Raw genomic sequence first — 19,834 nt, 5'->3', positions numbered from 1 at the left:
TTAACAAGAAACATTGAAACGCTTGAGTGTAGCTATTCACAACAGAAAAATTTCGTAAAATACAGAAGAAAATATATGACCTTTGATTTCCAATTCTGATGGGTATATACATGTTCGATGGGCGTGGTCAGTTAATCTCTCGTGTTATTTAAAGACGATATATCATCAATACATCTGAAAGCGAAAATGAAGAACTTGGCAATGTCTCGGTGACCTGTTTGGATAATCTCTTCAATACATTCAGCCTTTCACGATACAAGAAATCAGCCAAGAGAGGGGCACAGTTTGTTGACATCGGTATGCCAATAGTATGTTAAATCATCGTGATTTAGATGTATGTTTTCACGCTATACGTTTTAGCATGACTCAAGACCATACATTCGGAAAATTACATGCATTTGGCAAAATATATTTCTAACTAATTTGGTTTATCCAGTTTGCTGTTCGAAAATTTACGGACGGTATGAATCAAATCATTATGCTACGTTAATATTTCTCTTATACTTGTGTACCAACAGGTTGTGTGCTGTGTACCTTTATGTCGAATATTAGTGGAATGATCTCAACGCTCCCGGACGAACAACAGCAGGAACTGTAGTATTTACAACACAAACCAATCGTCCGCCTAATTGTGCATCCCTCTGTTCGTCTGTTATAGATTGTTAAGTGTTTGGATTTATTTACTGGTACGTGACAAGGATACAACCAATTACAAACTTCCATTGGAGGAATTCCGATTACTGGTGTTAGGTTTACTAAGACCTACAAGAACAACCAAAATTAGTAGTTGGTTTTTTTTTTTTTTTTTTTACTTGTGTTTTGTCTTCTCAACACATTTCATTATCAACATTCATCCTGACTCAGGGTGTACTTAGACCTACGTATTTGGCTTCAGGGCGTATTGGGAAAATATTGAAGGGTTGCATAGAACTGATTAATCTCTTATAATTACGGGGTAACTGCTTTGCCTTCATGAGCACTTTCTTCTCGTTTTGATGTTACTATTGCATTGCCTTCAACAGATCAGAACATTCACTACCTCGTATTATACACTCCTACTAAGGTTGTCACCTGGATTCTATGGTGAATTTGATAACACAATTTACTGTTAAATCGACCTCCTTACGGATGTCTGGGTTTTACTCTCGCTTCAGTTTTACCTGCATTACCCTATACACCGGATACACCTGGCACTGTTCACAAACATCGATGACACGTGACAATGATAAATTCATTATAAGTTGCATGATACGAGACTTATATTTCTCTGACTAACGATGTCAAAGAAACGTTGATCTTGTTTCTCTTACACAAAAATGTCCACACGTTGACATGAAGTCATGGAATGTTCAATATACTGCAATATAGTAAAATGATGACCACCGATATAGATATTGACCATGTGAGGTGTTGACTACCGAGATAAATACTAATCATGTGTGACGTTTACCTTAGAAATAAGTATTGACCATGTGAGATGTTGACCACCGAGATAGATACTGACCATGTGAGATGTTGACTACCGATATAAATACTAATCATGTGTGACGTTTACCTTAGAAATAAGTATTGACCATGTGAGATGTTGACCACCGAGATAGATACTGACCATGTGAGATGTTGACCACCGAGATAGATATTGACCATGTGAGATGTTGACCACCAAGATAGATATTGACCATGTGAGATGTTGACTACCGATATAAATATTGACCATGTGTTATTTATATAAAGAAAAGTGGTTAGGAAACCATTGTCTCTGTACAATAAAGCCATTGAAATGAAACCCAGAAGGGTATAGATCTAACAACTGCGAAATGTAATACATACATTAGGTTGACGAAGTTTTTTGGGAAGTTTAATAGTTGTTATGATTATCCAATTAGGAAATATTAGATGAATATAAGAAGTTGTCGTCGATGAAGAATAATGCCCTTACTCTCCTGGAACACCTGGTATTATTCTACTTTATCAGTAGTCTCCATGTAAAAAATCTGACGTTCATATTTTGCCATAGTTTCATCGAGTTCGATTTTGTTGAGATTACGATCTTTTCTTTGTTAGTTTAGTGTGAAAACTTTTGTAAAATGTCATTGTTCTTGTAAGCTTATTATTGTAACATGAATAGTATTTATGTGCAGTGTGCGTGCAGATTCTAACGGGTATAACAGTGAGCGAATGTGGATTGATATCACAGACTCAGCAAACGAATGTACCTGGGTGTGGTTGAATGTGGAGACGATCGAACGAACCAACTGGGACCAAGTAACACTAAATGACGTCTGCATGCCATGCTTCTCTTTCTCTGCTGATTGTGGTAGCATTGAATACAGAAAAATTGGTGATGATGCTAACGGGAGAAGGTGAACGCGAGGAAATCCCTAAGGAGTACTTCCTTATCTTTCATGCTCTTCCCATGAGCAATGGCCGTGAGGACGCTTCTGCTTATTTTGGTTGGATTTATTTTGACAGAGTTATAAACCTTGCACTTAAAAAAGCAAGTTATAGTTTCTGCCCACTATCTCAGTCGGACATGTTGAATTGAAATTTGATATATATATACATGTATAAGCGCAGTTCATGTTCATACTTTCGTCGGGTTAGATGATATTTAAAAGAATTATGTCCCTTGGACTTGGATATTTCAAATCGGTTGCATTTCAATTTCGTTCCTGCGGGGACATTCATGTCGTACTTACATATCTAGTTTGATTCTTCTTTTTCTCATAACATAATAAAAACGACAAGGTAAAAGTTAGAGGCTACAATTCTCCACACGTTCACATGTGCATTTTCGTCGTCTGTAAAAAGAAATACGTCTGGTTTTAGTATGCACGAGTGAAAACCAATAAATCAACTATCCTCTTTTCTCGAATCAAACAGATTTATAGGTAATATGTTTACTACCGTTTTCGTGTTTGTAGCTGCACATGGCAGCATGTTAACTGCTCTAACATTATTTCTATCAAGGTTATCTCCCCTTCACCCTCTTTTCAAACAAGAGAAGACTATCACATGTCAATGTAAACGATAGGCTATGCTAGGCTAAGCGGAACCCAAAGCGATGTTACCAGACAGAACTCATGGTTAGGTGTCATTAGTGTAAAGGGGCGCCAGTCCGTTCCAGGGAACCAGTCCGGTTTTGGCAGCTTACCGGTCTGCAGGTCTTGAGACTCTTTAGAAGCGGAAATAAAGGTCATGTAAACTAAGCGGAACTACAAGCTGACCTACGTTGTACTAGGACAATAAAGACATGTAAGTATCAATTCAAACTCGAAATCGATACTAAATTTTATGGCGAATGGGACGCTTCATGTTTGTCACCTTGTGGATAAAATGAGAAGACTATTTTGATCCTTTTATGTACATCAAACGACCCTCAAGGTTGCAGAAAGGAAAAGAATATTGTGCTTGCTTTGCAGTTCGATGTTGCTCCTTTATAACTTTTAAAGGAACATAATATGACATAGACATTGCCAAACTACTTCTTTTTCTTCTAGAAAACAATACGTAATCATCATCTTCTTCTTCTTCTAGACAACAATGCATCATCATCATCATCATCATCATCATCATCATCATTAGGCGGTGGTTGGATGGCACATTTGCAACGAACTCGTCTTTCACTAAGACGTCTTGAGCTCGATTTCCAGAGCTGATATGGGTTTTCTACGGTTTTTTTCCTACAGTAAGACCACTCTTACAACAAGTGTGATTAGAATAAGTTGAAAAAATCTGTATGTAAATGTGCATACAACCATTCTACACTAAGGCAGACAAAGAAGAACAAAACAAAAAACTTAAAAAGAAAAAGAGAGACGTGTGGAGCGTACAAAAAGTGGACAACAACATTGGAAAGGAATTTTAAGGAGATGAGGAGCTGGATTGTAGCTTTGGTACTAGAACAAATGTGTGCTTATGTACAAACGACCATGTCAAAGGCTGGAATCTGAAGTATTTAATCATTGCATGTTGTAGGTAATACGAATAAATATTGATATAAACAGGATGCATTATTCTGTATTTTTTTTTTTTTTTTTATTTGATTTTTCCCTTCATAGACAAGTTTATCTGTAAGCATCTCCCCTTTCCTTGACTTTATAATGAACAAGGATTGAACATCAAGATTAATGAGTGAATATGCAGTAAACTGTGTAAGATGTGTATGTGCAGAACAGCCTGATTGTCAACTTTATCTCGTCTGCTAAAAAACCGTTAAACCTATTAAATAAATCAATAAATAAAGTCAACTTTATTATTGGAATATTTGTTTTACTGATCTTATTTTTTTATACATTTGTCATGAGAAATTCTTGATAAAATCGTCAATATTGCATAAACCGCATTTTTCTGGAGACAAAAATTCACTACCAATAGTTTTCCAAAAGTTATGTCATGTAGGTGTTTGCTGGAAAATTACTAAATATTTGAATACTTAATCATAATAAAATTCAGGCAGTTTAAATGCAATAAGGAGACGGGACAGGTTTCACGCTAAATCTAGACCTTTCGGCCGCTTCTGTGTAAGACGTATTTCTCGTTCACGGGAAGTGTGGAAAATTCCCGTACCTTATACCGGAAATCAGGAACACAGAAGAACAAATGTGCTGCTATCTTGAATGGTTTAAATGTCTTTAGTGAATGTTAAAAAAAGATTTTTACAGATACGTTTAGAGCGGACGCCATGCTGCAGGAGGTGAGAAAATTAAGATGATCAAGATGTAACAGGATGTTACTGGTGTTCATAATATGTTCCATAACCTTACAAATACCTTATGTTTTTTTCTTGTAATCCAAATCATTTAAGCGTTATTTTGGCAGAAAGTACGTTTTTATTAGTTCAAAGTAGAAACTGACAAGACATATTCGTAATTCTGTTATAGATTTTCAAAAAACATTTCGTAATCGATCCTTCCTCATCCCTCCCACTTAAGATTTCCTAAAAACAATTTGGTTAAAGTAAAAGTACTCAATAACACAATAAGCGTGGCCGCGCCATTCTTGCTTCCGAACTACCACTAAAATTTTGTTTGAAAAAAAAAGCCTTTCAGGACTGCTTCAGAGAGTTTTACCAAACCATTGTGCCCCAAACCTACTCACTAACACCATGTGCGATTTTGATACTTCTACGAAATGGAAAGCTCTTGGGTTTCCTCCACTGCTACCTAAAATTAATTGTTATACTCTGCTGTACCTTATCTTTTTATGTGTCTATTGTACAATAATTCATACTATTATTATCATTATTATTATCATCATTATTACATTCTTAACGGCCCGTCAACACGCAAAAGGTCATTAGGGCCATCATACGGTAAAACACACAGCGATCCAAAAGGAAATAACATTAAACATACCAAATGGTAAAAGACAAATGTTATAAAATCTTGAATGGGTATGTTAACACAAAATATTAAAAAAGTACGTCATAGTCTATTATATATACCAACATCTTTCAGGTAATGTAGAATTGTACAAATCTCAGTTTCAAAAAGGGGTTTTAGACATGTAATGTTACGATAAAAACGTTCTCGAGTAGACAGGTCACCTTTTACAATTTCCTGTCGAATATTACTCCTAAGAATTTCTTTTGCTCAACAACCGGAATGGGTGCACCACCGAGAGATAAATTAGGATAGCCCTGTTGTTTCCGAATTTGACACAAATGCATACAAACTTACTTTGATTGTCAAGTTAAAACCATTTTCATCTGCCCAAATTTGTAGTGGATTCAGACATTGTTGTATTTGTCTTTCGATTGAATTCAAATGCTTAGATCGATAGCATATAATGAAGCCATCGACATAAAGAGCGCCCTCCATTCAAGGGGATAATGTTTTGACAATACTGCTAATTTTAAGTCCAAAAAGTGTAACCGGAAGAATGCTACCTTGTGGTACACCCATTTCCTGCTGATGGACATCGGAAAGGGTCGTTTTATTCCGGACTTGAAATACTCTATCTGATAGAAATTTTGAAACAAATATTGGTAGATTACCTTTAATACCTATTTCGTGCCGTATTTTCACATTATGTCGTAAGCCTTTTTCAAATCGAAGAAACAGCAACCAAGTGTTCCTTCTTTAGAAAAACCTCACGCACAAAGGTTTCAAGTCTAACCAAATTATCGTTGGTATCTCGCTTAGATCTCAAACCGCTTTGTAGCGGTGATATTATGCGATTGGATTCCAGATACCAAATCAATCTTGAATTTATTATCCGCTCTAGAGTTTTACAAACGCAACTCGTAAGTGATATTGGGCGGTAACTGAAGGGATCTGTTGTATCTTTACCCTGTTTGGGGATAGGAATCACAGTTGCCATTTTCCATGACTTTGGGACATTTCCCGGTCCAAAAAATATCTAGATGTATTTTTCTAATGATGACTCTGGTAGATGTTTTAGGAACTGATAGTGAATATCATCAGGTCGTGTTGCAGAGTCATGTGATTTTTTCAACGATTCTCGAAGTTCTAACATTGAGAAAGGTTGATTGTAAATTTCATTGTTTTCGGAAGAAAATTTCAATTTAGTTTTTTTCACGCGTGGTTTGAAATTTTTGAAAATTTTTGGAATGATTATTTGCAGACGATTTTTTGGGAAAAGCAGATCCTAAAGCATTTGCAATATCAAATTTCGATGTGGCTAATTTTTCCATTTGTTTTCAGATGTCCATTTGTTTTGAATGATGTTTTACCACTGATTTGTTTAATCATATCCCATACCTTTTTAGTGGATGTATTGGAATTTAATTTGGAAACATCAGATCTCCAAGACAATTTTTTGTGTAAGCGTATAGCACGACGGCTATCGCTTGTTGGTTTTATTATTATTTTGTTTTAATTACCTTAAAGCGGATTTTCCTATTTCGAATAGTTTCATCACAATCTTCATCAATTCAAGGTTTTTTATTGCGTTTTCTTTTGTATTTTGGTATAAATTCTTCGGCTATCTCAAGAAGTTCGGTAGTAAAGGATTCTATCGGGTCTTCTAAATTCAGGAAATCAATGGTGTTGACAATGTTGGTACTGAGATGTTCAAATTTACTCCAATCTGCTTTATATAATTTCCAAAGGGGTACATGACCATTAAAGTCACCCAAAAGTGTGAAAGGGGAAGGCAGTTGCAATATGTGCTCGTCTAGTTGATTGTTCTTAAAGTCAGAGTTTGGAGGGAGATAGATGTTAGCGTTCTATGGAGCGTAGCACTAACAGCAGTTGCCTAGAGGTCTGTATTTAATGGTATGTTTCTCTGAGGAACTTGGTTGTAGACCAGGGTAGCAGCTCCACCGGTTGCTTTGTTGACAACAGGACCGAAGCAATTAAACATGAATAATTTCTTAAATTGATATTTGTCTCCGCTCTGGTGGGCGTTTCATGGAGACATATTACAGTACGGTTATGTTCCTGATAAAGTCGAAGAATTTCAGCAATATTGGATCGAAGACCTCTACAATTCCATTGTATCCATTGTGACTAACAAAAATAGAGATAAGTGGGGGACCATTGATAATTATCTAGACTATTTATTTGACCTAAGGTGGCTTGACAGCTTTAATAACGATCTTGGAGGATCTGGAATTAGTTACCTGGTACTACATATCCTCCAGAGAGCCGAATTTGTTGAAAGTGTGAACTGGGTCGTCATACCCTTTTTTCCTTCTATCTGAGGAAATTTAATTTTTTTCACATTTTGAGTGTTGGGGTCAGGATTTGATGGTGATTGAGTGTTCTGATTCTGTTTTAATGATGATGGTGGTGGTCGCGATGACTGTGTTAATGAAGTCTTTGATGCAGCAGGCCGATGGCCAGAAAGATTGTCGCACGCCATGTCAGTCTGTTTACCTGCATCACATGTCTATGTTGCAGCATCACGGGTCTCCACAGTCGTAATATCAACCTTTGCACGACTGGCATAGGATGGACCCGACACAGGTATTTCAACAATCTTTCTTGCTTCAGGGAAAGTAATGTTGTTTGTATACTTGACACGAAGGATTTCCTTTTCACTGCGCCAAGCAGTGCAATCTCTTGAATATGCTGGATGCCTTCCACCACAGTCAACGCAGTGAGCTCGACCATCACAAGCACCATCTGCCGACCCATCTTCGTGGCCCGCAACTCTACATTTAGCACAAACTTTCTGCATTGCATTTTACAGTTATCAGAATGATGACCAAATTTCTGGCAACCAAAGCATCGCAGTGGATTTGGGATGCAAACATCCACACCAACACTTTCGAAGCCAACCTTTACACGTTTTGGTAAAATTGGGGTGTTGAAAGTAAGAACGAAAGTATTGGTGTCACGGATGCTGCCATCTCGCTTCACCCTGGTCCGTTTAACATGGTTGAACTTCTGTTGTTTCTCTTGAAGTAACTGATGATGGTCTCTCTCTCTCTCTCTCTCTCTCTCTCTCTCTCTCTCTCTCTCTCTCTCTCTCTCTCTCTCTCTCTCTCTCTCTCTCTCTCTCTCTCTCTCTCTCTCTCTCTCTCTCTCTCTCTCTCTCTCTCTCTCTCTCTCTCTCTGAAGAGATGGACACCGTATAACACCCTTTGATGTGTTCAGGAAGGAATGAGGGACAACCTGTACAGCTATTTCGAAAAACTTTGTCATTCCAAGGTTCTTGGCCTGTTGCTGGCGGAATCCACAAGAAGTTCGCCAGACTACCGTTTTTAACACTCTTTGGAGTACCGTATGTTGATAGGATTGTTTTTCTATAACAAAAGGTGAAACGGATGACATTGGTTTATCCTTTTCCAAAGATCGTATTACGATGAATTGGTTGAAATCATTGTCATCTTCTGAGTCTGATGATGAAGGACATGGTCGTTTTTTTTTTTTTTTTTTTTTTTTTGTGTGCATAGTTAGGTGTTTAGGTTTCCATTACTCGTGCTCCTCACCCACCTCGGAGCCCAACAATGGGACATTACTAATGGTATGGATCTCCGGTACACGAGTGCCAAGGATACACAGGTAGTATACTACCTGGGATACAACTGTAAAATAAAAGTTACAGAAATAGATGGGTATACGGTTGAGTGAAATAGAAAGGAAAAAACATGACACTTAGGACATAAAGTTGAACCAGGGCTTGACATGACCAGCCGATTGATCATTGAGGACCACAATGACCACCCGTCTTACAGAGATAGAGGTCAAAGTGATGTATTGGGGGAAGGTCATGCGAGATTGATCGAGAATAAAGCGCAAACCACCTTTCTCCCAGTACTAACGGGATACAACCCACGGCAGACAGGTTGCCCCTTTTAGTGGACTTTTACCACATGCAGTAGGATACAGCAGATATATTCTAACCCCTATCCGCAGGGGAGACAATAATTCATACAGATAGATTATTCAATATTCAATATAATCATGCATACATATTTTACACCTGGAATAGAAAACAAGCTTAGAGTTTGTATCAAATCCTTTCAAATGTACCTATCCCGTCCGTTGTTAGTTATTATAATGATGACTTACAGATGATTTTATTCTGCTATCTATGGCATTCCTTATGAAAAGCATGTCACTGGTATCTCTCCGCTGCGAATCCTCTGTCTACATCATCAGGTGGTATCCAGCTCTCTTTATGTAATAGTCGAGTTTCTGGGGCGATCAACCACACAACTCAGGGTTCTTAATCATATGTTTATTTATTGAAGGGATGAAATAAAACCCTAAAACATGAAACATATTACAGAGGATTAAAATAAAATTCCATAATAACGTATACACGGATTAATACCTTTATATTCTCCCTGTAATTAACGCTTACACGTTCTGCCGTATAAACTATTACAAAATATTAAAAAGGTTACATTTAACTGTTATCATAATTCTAATAATCCAAAAGAATTTAATAGTTCAACATCTGACAATGAATCACATGAAATTACTGAATGAATGACATTCGTTAATATACAATATATAATAAAACTACGGTGTACCTACCTCTTCTATAAGAAGAGAGTTTCCACACCCAGTTGTGACGTAAAACAAATATATAGTGGTACATATACTTGCATTTCAAGACTGTGTCCTATCGAATACAAATTTAAAAAGTACAATTAGTATATGGAACATTATCCATTTGAATTAACTTTATAATTGAAATATTAAGCCAAAATTAGAACAATGGCTACGCCCAAAAATACATCCTTTACTCAAGAAAATACGATTATCCCAGAAATTATACTTATTAACCAATTAAAAATATTACTTTTCTTATATCAATTATCATATCAAAAACTAAATATTTTAAACAGGTACTTACATTAAATTCTAAAGTCTAGACTGAAAGTACGAAGACCTAAGATCACGTCCGGTCGTTACGACTGCGCTGACCAACACTGCCCAACTCGCGCCAAAACTAACTTAAACAATGACCACAATTAAAATTGCCAATCACGTGACCTAGCCAAACAGGTTTACACTACACCACGTGACACTTACACACGACATTCACTAGCATACACACTCACAATGCGTGGGATAAACTTCAAATGGATCGACGCGGCAATCGGACGCGTATAAAAATAGATGAAATATAAACATTTTATATTGTTAATATAATAAAATACACGATAAAATCAACACTATCACTATGTTTCGGCCATAAACCACAACATCCTCCGGTTGGTGGGTCAGTCGGAGGATGTTGTGGCCTTCAATAGTAAGAAGAAACCAATTTGAACACTCGGTCAGTGGACAAAGAGGATATCTAGTTTGATCAAGGTGACAATAACCAAATGAAGCGTCAATCGTCCTCTTCATATTCTTAAACCCAACAATGCTCAAACCCCTTCGTCGGTGATATGATTAGCTTAACGTATCTCACTTCATCACCAGTAATAACAACTTCTAAACACACAGAATCAAAAGGTGGTTTGAAATTAAGAACTATTACGTTTTGAACTAATTGATGAAAATATAGCACATGTATTTTAAAAAGTTGTATAAAATCTGGTTCACAGGAAACAGTGAAAGTAATTCCAAATCAAGATTATTATATTTAGGTCAAACACTTGAAACATCAAATTGTTTAATCGTTTTGTCATTTTCTATATTTTGATATTCAAAATATTTTTTTTTTCGTTTTTTCTAATTGCACCAAATTTTCGGACATCATAAAAAACATCCACCTGGATACCTAAATATATGAATATAACTTATTTACTGTTAACAATAATGCAAACCTGTGGAGAACTCATTAAGGAGTAGCAACAGGCGGCTTTCACGGCAAACAAGAACAAGATCGCACCACAACCATTCTGATCTGCCCGAGTTATTCCCCTTCGTTTCACTATGGTTGTATGGTATACAAAATCTGGCCTTGTTATCTCTTTTGAAATAAGCAAAGAGTCAGCGTGTTGGCAATGAAATACACTCAAATACATCACACGAAATGACTACAAAACTATGTCTCCAGACGAACACAGTATCTTGTGTTTTAACTATAGGATATGAGTCATTTCCCCCTCAACATATCCTTACATAAACTGAGACCAGCAAATATTAAATCTTTCTTTTTTAATCTGTTAAGAATTAGACAGATCCCTAATTGCTTCAGGCTTGCTTTAATGTAGTTACCTTAATCTTTATATTTGTGGGCGATTCTAACGATGGACAAACACCCTACCACAAGCTTTCTTTTCATCTGCTCAGCATAGAAATTTCAACAATCACCAACATGTACTTCCAAATTGATTGATATCAGAAAACAGAAAAGAAAAGTGGTCATAACAAAGAAGTTAAGAATATGTATCCAATTTTATCTATGTTACTATAGAGAAAATTGTTTAACCAATATCACATGTAAAATTCTCGATGATATTTTTAGATCTATTTATCTATCTGTTGTTTATTTTCAAGAGCATAATAATTTTAATAACAGCTGCAAAAGGGTATTGATTTATCAAATATCATTAATATGGGTGTACCACTTAATGTTTAAAATGGTAAAAGCATCAATGGTTATCGTACATGTGTATAACGTGTGACCAACATCCCTATGTTGAAACATTAGTAGAAACGGTCACAGGTAGGCGTTATGATAGACGTTAACAATTTTAGAATCAATGTGTGGACGAGTAGGTTGTGAGAAATTTCTTACCTAAGACGTATTATTTGTCGTATGAAAAATACGCCCAATGTTACTTCCGGTGGTAAAAGATTTCACCGTAGATGAAGTAAGTAGGTATGTCCTGTTCAAAAAAATTAAAAAAAAAAAACTAGCAATTTCTTAAGATCTCTTTTGCTGTTTATCAAATTATCATAGAATTATAGAGTCACTATATATTGCCAAGCAATCCAACGTATTTAGTATCGTGTGTGTAACTTGGTTTGCACATCCAAATAGGAAGGCGATTGTCCGGTGTCGTGAGTAAAACACCCCTCGATTTCTCTAACTCTTCCGATTACCTGGTCGTAACAAAATATCCATTCAGACTTGAAATATCTGTTTCATACGGAGCCCGTTAACTGACATGCTCCATACTTATTTTATTTCGTTTTTTCGAAATATTATTTCGTTTAAACGAAATCTTATTTCGTTTATTAGAAATATTTATTCGCTTTTTCGAAATATTATTTCGTTTTTTCGAAATAATAAATCGTTAAAACGAAATATTATTTCGAAAAAACGAATTATTATTTCGAAAAAACGAATTATTATTTCGAAAAAACGAAATAAAATAAGTATGGAGCATGTCAGTTAACGGGCTCCGTAGTTTCGCTCACTCAGGAGGCAAATACTTTACAATAGCACTCGTAATGCTTGCTATGGAACAAAATACATGTACATGTAATTTTGACACGGACGACTGTTTCTTTAACTTTGATGTACACAAGATTGGCACTGTATACTTTTTATACATAATACCTCTATTTGTATTGCCTTAATTTCATTACGAAATTGTTGTTTCAGTATGGGTTATTTCTGTAAACGAAATTATTAGAGTACTAGTCTATTTTATTGAGTTTTTCCTCTCAAACTTTCATATTTGTTCGTCTAATTTGTTTATTTATTCATTTCATTGTTTTATTCTTTTCTATTAGCTGTTCTGTACCGCATCTTCACTTTGGAAGATATATATTGGTATTAAAATTATTTGCTGACGACAGCCTTCCTCACTCTGGTCGAGAAACAAGTTATATATCATCAAACAGGTATGATGGGACGGGGTGGGATTGATTTAATGACTTATCGTGATTGCATCATGTTTAATAGATGTTATATTTACACTACTCGTATCATTGTACACATATATATATTTCGATCAAGATGTCCATCTGTTAGACGATTGATCATTATGACAATGTCGAGAATGTCTGGCTGTCTATCACTTTGAAATTACCATTGTTCAATACGAGACAGAGATAGTGACGTCATAGTAGTGGTGACGTCATAAAGGTGCAGACATCACAAGAATGCAAGACGAGTCGGCCGTGGTAACCTGGTCCACGGCAGCGTAGAGTAAACTTATGTCTAAATGGGTGAATCGTCAGGATGAAAAGACTCGTGGAGAAAATCATGTGTCGCGTGAGGAGAAGGCATGCCATCACACTTTCATGGGAGGACCGCTTCGACAATTCCAAGTTAGTCTCGTTTTTGCTTAGAGAAAAATCAACCATGTCACTTTGAATACGATTACTTTAGATTAATATTAAGACTCATAAGGTAAATTATCTTGACATACAATTAAGCAGTAAATAGTATTTGTAATAAGCCATCCTCCGATACTCTTTTCTCACACCCAGCCGAAAAATGGAGATAACCCATCATAGATATTGTGTTAAAGCATACATGCACCACACCCAGGTTTACCGACATAACCATGATCAGTAATCATTATTAACCTATATTACACGATCTGAAACCCATCTCTCTGATGTATGTTTTCCATTTCTTTATAACTATCTTATCATGTTGATACAATCTGATAAAACGGGTTTTTTTTTTTTATTTTTCTTCACCACCAAAAAAATTATGAAAATTGTTTCCTTTAATGTGATTTTATCAACCCCTGAATGCAACACTGATAAAGTGACTGTAGTAGAGTTACTTTGTATAAATAGAACCATTATATGTTTCCCAATTACATATATATATATTATATACATATACTTTATTTCAATTCAGGCACCCTGCCATTGCTGGTGTTTGTACTAGCTTCCGCTCGACTAAAGGGAAATACCCAGTAGGCAAGGCTAGCAAGGCGATTTGTACTCGCAACTTTCACAACGGTACCTGTGTCACAAACATACCCGTATCACAAGCATACCCGTATCACAAGCATACCTGTAGCTAATATCTTATAAGATAACCATGGATCTTTTATGCTGACAGACATACATTAATATAACATCTTTCATTACATTTTGATTCACCTGACAAACTAACAACTATAGTTTCCTTTACCAATGTACTCAACGGTGTTATATTGTAGATGATATATATGTGCTGCTATATAAAAATTGTTGTGGTAGATACGTATGTTAAGTTAAGTTAAGTTAAGTTAAGTTTATTTCCGGGTCTGGATTAAGAAAATCCTCTTCGCCGGACTCCAAACATATATGAATACACAGTACATAATACTAAAAAGTTAGACAAAATGTACAGTGTAATACAGTGGTATAGACTGGTTAGTTTTGCTTAATTAAATTTCAAGGTCAAAAAGAAAGTTCGGCTCTATGATTGTAGACAATATCCTGATTTTCCCAAAATTTCTCTAATCTATTTTTGAAACAGTTAATGGTTGGTGATGATATAATAGATTCTGGTAAAGAGTTCCAAATGCGTGCTGATCTAATGGTAAAAGAGTTCCTTCTTTGTGTAGAACTTGCTCTTTGTGGAAAGAGTTTTTTGGTATTCCCTCTTCCGCTGTGTTTAGAAGCCACATCTGACCATAATTTTATTAAAGAACAACATTCTTTATCATAAATCCCGTTTATCGTTTTGTATACTTCAATCATGTCCCCGCGCATACGCCGATATGACAATGTAGGTAACTTGAGTTTTCTTAGCCTGTCTCCATATGGTCATTTCTGTAGGCCTGGTAGACATCTTGTGGCTCGGCGTTGAACATTTTCAAATGAATCAATATGTTTGTACTTATATGGGTACCACACTGCATTTGCATAGTCATAGAATATCTTAATATCCATGAAATGAAAGGTTTTTCTTAACATGCCAAACATTGAGTTTGCTTTTTTAACTTTTTCACTAATATGGTTTTCAAAATTTAAGTCAGACTCAATGATTACTCCTACGTCTTTTTCCTTCTTTGTAGTTACTAGTTCTTTATCATTAAGGCTAAATCTGACATAATTTGCTGAAGTCATTGCGTTCCTTCCAGCATCCATGTGTTGCTATATATATCGTTGTGGTAGATATATATGCATTGGTATATATACCGTTGTGGTAGATATACATGTGTTTGCTATATATATATATATATATATCATTGTGGTAGATATATATATGTGTTGCTATATATATATATATATCGCTGTGGTAGATATACATGTGTTTGCTATATATATATCATTGTGGTAGATATATATATGTGTTGCTATATATATATATATATCGCTGTGGTAGATATATATGCGTTGCTATACATATCGTTGTGGTAGATATATATGTGTTGCTATATATATATATATGTCGTTGTGGTAGATATATGTGTGTTGGTATATATATCGTTGTGGTAGATATATATGTGTTGCTATATATATATCGTTGTGGTAGATATATATGCGTTGCTATACATATCGTTGTGGTAGATATATATGTGTTGTTATATATATATATATATATATATATGCGTTGCTATACATATCGTTGTGGTATATATATATATATATATATATATATCGTTGTGGTAGATATATGTGTGTTGATATATATACCGTTGTGGCAGATATATATGTGTTGTTATATATATACCGTTGTGGTAGATATATGTGTGTTGATATATATACCGTTGTGGCAGATATATATGTGTTGTTATATATATATATATATATGTCGTTGTGGTAGATATATATGTGTTGTTATATATATACCGTTGTGGTAGATATATGTGTGTTGATATATATACCGTTGTGGCAGATATATATGTGTTGTTATATATATATATGTGTTGGTATATATACCGTTGTGGTAGATATATGTGTGTTTATATATATACCGTGTGTATATATGTGTTGTTATATATATACCGTTGTGGTAGATATATATACCGTTGTGGCAGATATATATGTGTTGGTATATATGTCGTTGTGGTAGATATATATGTGTTGGTATATATGTCGTTGTGGTAGATGTATATGCGTTGCTATATATATCGTTGTGGCAGATATATATGTGTTGTTATATATATACCGTTGTGGTAGATATATATGTGTTGGTATATATACCGTTGTGGTAGATATATGTGTGTTGATATATATACCGTTGTGGTAGATATATGTGTGTTGGTATATATATCGTTGTGGTAGATATATATGTGTTGGTATATATGTCGTTGTGGTAGATATATATGTGTTGGTATATATATCGTTGTGGTAGATATATATGCGTTGCTATATATATCGTTGTGGTAGATATATATGCGTTGCTATATATATCGTTGTGGTAGATATATATGTGTTGGTATATATGTCGTTGTGGTAGATATATATGTGTTGGTATATATATCGTTGTGGTAGATATCTACGTGTTGTTATATATATATATATATATATATATCGTTGTGGTAGATATATATGTGTTGGTATATATTTGTCGTTGTGGTAGATATATATGTGTTGGTATATATACCGTTGTGGTAAATATATGTGTGTTGGTATATATATATGTCGCTGTGGTAGATATATATGTGTTGGTATATATACCGTTGTGGTAAATATATATGCGTTTCTATATATACCAGAGAGTCCTCCGCTGCATGTATGACGTCATCCTCTGACAGAAAATCAGTACCGGAAATTACCTTTTTCAGTTTTGGAAATATTGATATAAATATATACATATATCGGTTTGGTGTTTAGGTATATATTGTACCTTGTGTGGGTGTACACAAGTAATAAACGAATGAATAATTGAATTACACTGATAACAAATTCCGTGTAATTAAAACCATTACCACCGAACATATTAACTTTTCATATCATTGCACCCTAGGTAATGTCGTTGGTGTTCAGAGCTTATCAGTCACAAGCTTCGTTTTCTCTTTTAAACACATACATAGTGACGTACAAACTCCGCATGCAGAAGTATTGATCGAGCCCGTGTATCTGAATTATCTTCTTCGCCGGTTGTTTTTCAATATCAAACCAATTAACAAAATTAGTTGGCTTGCGACTGGGGCCTAAACAGGGGAGATAGCAAAACATCCACTTCGGGAAAACCAAGACAAAAATAATCCTTACAGTCTTTTGTCCCTTTTCCCCGTAGGATGCCACGTTGCTGTCATGCCCTTGATTGAATACAAATTATTTGCTCCACCTTGGTGAATTTGTCCCGTATCACTATACCATGCCTTTATTCTTGTCTCATTTCCATACATGAATTGCTCTGATGTTTGCCTTCGTTAATCGGTGTTTTCACAGTATCTTACCAATTTTATCATCTTCGGTTTATTGGAAAGGATTTAAAGGATTTTTTTCTAAATTAAGCGTCAGAGCACAATATAGTAACACACATTACGTAGAAATGTTACCCACCGAGCCACGCTGCTAAGAGAAACATATAAGCAAATATACCTCCCGTAGGATACTATATTTGAAATAGCACTTAGTCTTTTAAGCACACATGTATTTTGAATTAAATTATACTCGAGTACCCACTTGATTCCATTTTACAGCACACGAATTGTTTTACTGAAGCAATAAAGAATACGACATGAACAAAATGACATTCTCGAGTACGTTAATGATGGGATGTATGTTTTAAATTTAAGGATACTTATAAAGATAATCTGTGTTGGTTTGGTGTACAGTATATGGACAAAGGTATGCTTTAGATTCAGGTAAACATATGTAAACAGTATGTAATCATGTATACAGGTCTAGCCTCAGAAGTTTAGTTCAATTGTTCTTTTCTTTACTACGTATCATAAATATACTTATCGACATATATAAACGAGCTGTTGATAACGACAAAAACTCAGATTTAATGCATTTTAGAATTTCGGTCAGATTGTATTTATAGACAATCTTACTGTCAGATAGATAATAATGACATTCTTTGAGAGACGTTCAATGGTTACATTTACATTTTGGATATTATTCAAAACATTAACATGTCTTTTTTACTAAGTTTGAAATTGTATTTGTCGCTCAAAGTTTACATTATTGAAAAGCTTTTGGGAAACCCAAATCAGCTAAATGATTAACGTGAACCTATAATGCCAACATGACGTCATGTTTTTGTCCCCTGTGAATACAATCAAGATAAAAACTGCGTTCCTGGGAATAAAAATACGTCATGCTATTGCTGTTGTCAAGACTGCATCTATGTTTATGTGATACAATCCTGATTAATAATGAGTTGATGGGAGGTCATCATGCAAAATATAAGTATATCCCTATCACATGTCTTGGTTCAATTGTTACGTCATCATTCTTTTTGACGTCATAATTTTCCATGTATTCTGTCTATGCAGTTCTATTCTGTAATCAAAAAAAACTTTCAAAACAATGGCGGTCTTGGTCTTGCCAGCATGTTTCACTAGAAACCTATTCGTATCACTCAACTCTGGGAACGATGACGTCATCTTTTAAACATATAATTTAAATTATTTGAGGTTGGAATGCTAAACATAGTTATCGTAAATAGTCTTTGTTTCCAATAAATGTACTTTATTTGTATAACGACCTATTATTATTATCTAACTCCACGGGGATATAGATATAAACCTAGGTCCGTGCTAATTCTGACTAGGTCGATTTGGTGTTCCTATTTTGAAATCCTGCTCTTTCCAACTATGGTCGAGAGTTTAGGCTTGGTTCAAATATCATAACCCCTGACATATACTTGCCATGCTCATCAAAAGACGCACGAGACAATGTTGATACAAAAACTGAAAAAGTTTCGTGGTTGTAATCCTGGTTTATCCCTGAGAATGGTTATTAAATTGTTCACTATGAAAACTGTCATTGTACACATGTTCAGTTGTGCTTTACATACATGGGTTTGACATTTAAACTTTACAAACGGCTGCTGACGCTAACAAAGTAGGAGACGCCGATAAGTTATCATTCTGTATATTCATATATGTCCACAGCTTCATCCCGTTTTTCTTTACATTTTGATATTCTATTTATATTCATCCACTGGTCATTTCTATCGGTCACCACCGACATTAACTGATGTATGAGACGATCATCGGTCTCGTCGATACGGTCGTTTGTTGTCCGTGGCCTGTTTTCGTTTGGTGATTGCGGTAACTAGCCTCCACACCCAACGACGGCACGCCACCTCGATTCCATTTCTCCATTAATTATGACAGTATTAGAATAAACAAAACATGCAAATTGGAGGCAATTGCGGTCCTATCCCGGAGTATAATAAATCAACCCACTGATAAGGGGAGGACGACACTTATATAGCTGCAGCTCACGTTTACAACATCACAAGACCTAGTCTGGACCAGGTATTTACTTTAAGTTTGATAACCCTGTCAATAAATTTAGTTCAAACACGCGCTAGTTCGACATCCAATTCAGGTTATATAGCGTGAAGTTTTCGTTCCACATCAGTGGCCTGGTACTGTTCATCGCGTGTTACAGGTTTAGGTATTGTCTAGTAAACATCATCCATA

This window comes from Ylistrum balloti, unplaced genomic scaffold (genome assembly GCF_031769215.1).
Source record: "Ylistrum balloti isolate Yb309-2 unplaced genomic scaffold, AGI_CSIRO_Ybal_v1 Utg370214, whole genome shotgun sequence".
NCBI lineage: Eukaryota > Metazoa > Mollusca > Bivalvia > Pectinida > Pectinidae > Ylistrum > Ylistrum balloti.
The sequence above is the reverse complement of the archived record's forward strand: the minus strand, read 5'-3'. Positions refer to the sequence as shown.